Source organism: Pinus tabuliformis, chromosome Q, assembly GCF_031772625.1.
Source record: "Pinus tabuliformis cultivar Carrire ecotype Pingquan chromosome Q, CPIR1, whole genome shotgun sequence".
NCBI lineage: Eukaryota > Viridiplantae > Streptophyta > Pinopsida > Pinales > Pinaceae > Pinus > Pinus tabuliformis.
The window spans coordinates 341,148,530-341,150,955 of NC_142296.1; the positions used below are offsets into that span (position 1 = coordinate 341,148,530).

The window sequence follows — 2,426 nt, forward strand, 5'->3', positions numbered from 1 at the left end:
CAGAACAAGATGGTAACTATTTAAGAAGGAAAACAACTTAACCATTTACCAACAATATAAAATGGAAAGAGTACAAAATGCATGAATCATAAATAATATTCTTGATATGAACTTGATAATCCCAGTCCATATAATTCCTTAAGAAAACAAATAGTTTCTTAACTAACAGGAAAGAGAACCTCTACTGCAAATACATTTTTTTAATCAAAACTTGAATACTAAGAATCCACATGAGTAAAATATATGTTGACTTCTGTAACAGTACCACATTTAAATACCCTAAAAAATTACTTAGACCGTGATAGAAACATTCAAGGGGAGTAAAAGTAAAAGAAACCCCAAGAGGGATTTTTGTATGGTTGTTAAAATTCAACCAAAAATATACATAATCCATTTAAGTAATTGGGAGATATATTTGATGGCCCATCAACCTAAGACTACATGCAGAGAGCCAGTAAACCATGCAAGTCAGGCTCCTAACCTAGAACAAGGAACATTTTGGAATTAATAGAGGACGGATTGAGCTGACCACTGGAAAATAAGAAGGAAAATCAAGAATCCTTCCAAACCTGCAAACAAATAAAGAGACATATTACAAATAATCTCAGAGCGTCCACCTGAAATACTTAACTTGGGAAATGTTAAAAGAGTAATACCTGTAAAGACTGAGAGAGGAACTATGTAGGGAAAGTTGAACCCTGACACCCTCAAGACCATTGAAAGCAAGAAAAATATTGAACACCTTGCCGAGCTACAAGATAACAAATAAAAAAATAAATTAATATTTACCTTTGTGGAAGGAATAACTTGCACCGTCGTTGAGTTACCATTGCCGAGAATGGCCATTGTGGCTATAGAATGATTACAATGAAATACTTCAGCAAAACCATAATGACACTAAACAACTGTGAACCAAGAAAAGCAGTAAGTGATCTTACCATTTAGACAAAGCTCACTGAAGAGGAAACCTAGCGAGACGTTGCAGAGTAGAACTCGATGGGAGGTAGAGGAACAATGTGTTCATGGGGCTGGAGGGAAGGACGGTTGCCCTTAACCATCCTAGAGAAACCTGGACCACACTATTGAGGCCCTAGCATCAGACGATGTGGATCACAACAAGTGTGAGTCGGTGCATAAATGGCAGCAGAATGGAGTAACAGAATGAACCACGAGCCAAACAAACATGAACCATGAGCCAAAAATCCACCTTCTAACCAAATAAAATATGGACGGAACGAAATTACAAATTCAAAATTCAAATTTGAATTCCTTTAGTGCCTTTACTAAATTCAAAATAAAACGGAATTTGGAAAATGGTGGTAGACGAGGAAGCAAATGGAGGTTGCAGGAGGAGACGGGACAGGTCTGACAGTGGGCGTAGATACATTGAATACTGGAGCTTGCCGGAGGTAGGGTGATCGAGTTGCCGGAATATGCATGGAGATGTATGGCTTTCATGCATATGTAGCATGCCTTCAGATGCACGAGTGTCCTATCACAGGTACTTAGCGCTCATTTATGTTTTAATAGGGTCTGAAATAGGAACTTCCATATACTCACCTGCACTTCATGTCATTCCTTAATATTAATTGCACAGATCACATGTCAAAGAGTCACATCGCCACCATTACTCTAATGACTCCTATTTTTTCTCACGTTGAGGTCACTTAAAGGATGAATAAAGGAAATTTATCTTCACTCTACATAAAAGGGACGTGATCAGAATTATACTCTGAGATCTATTTTCCACCACCCCTTGTAAAGCACAGTTGTGAGTTATTAACTTCTACTTATTACTTTTCCTCGTCCAATGGAATGGTAGAAGAAGAAATGATATATTAGTAATTGTACCAAAGCATGACGAGTTGACAACTAAGAATAACAAAAAGGATTTATTGATCAATCATATATTTCTAAGTACAACAAACAAATGGTTTTTATAAGGAAGAAAGAGTTAATTTGTAATGTCACCTTCAATTTACTCACTCACTTGGATAAAAAATTACGTTGGTCAACTACGTACTAGTGATATTTCAATTTACCTATGGATAAGAAGTGAAACAACCATATCAAGGCTAGAGTGAAGAAGAATCTAGTCCCTCTAACTCTGAAAACATTGAAAAAAACTTCTTAAGTTGTTGGGAATCCACCAAGTTCCTCGAGTTATCAAAAGGTGACACAATATTGGATTCTAAATCCGATGGAATGAACATAATCTAGGAGTTCAAGGTTCCTTCTATATGTTTTTTTCCTAGGGGAAGTGTAATTTTCTATTATATATGGAAAATTACATGTTTTAGATGCATGTGGCATATGCTATACATGTGACCGTAGTCATCAAATAGTATAAGTATGTACATATTACCCAAGTAGGGTGGACCTTCAGAGATTAGTAAGTGTTTACAAAAATTATTACAAAATTTCAA

At 36.1% G+C, this 2,426-nt stretch overlaps 1 long non-coding RNA gene across 1 annotated transcript; it reads right to left on the reverse strand.

The window, feature by feature from the left end:
- Window positions 1–275: 275 nt before the first annotated feature.
- LOC149219590 (uncharacterized) lies at window positions 276–1,049 on the reverse strand. Its single transcript, XR_016248713.1, has 2 exons — window positions 939–1,049; window positions 276–751 (listed from the first exon to the last, which is right to left on the reverse strand). It is a non-coding gene; the product is annotated as an uncharacterized LOC149219590 (long non-coding RNA).
- Between the last annotated feature and the right edge of the window lie 1,377 nt (window positions 1,050–2,426).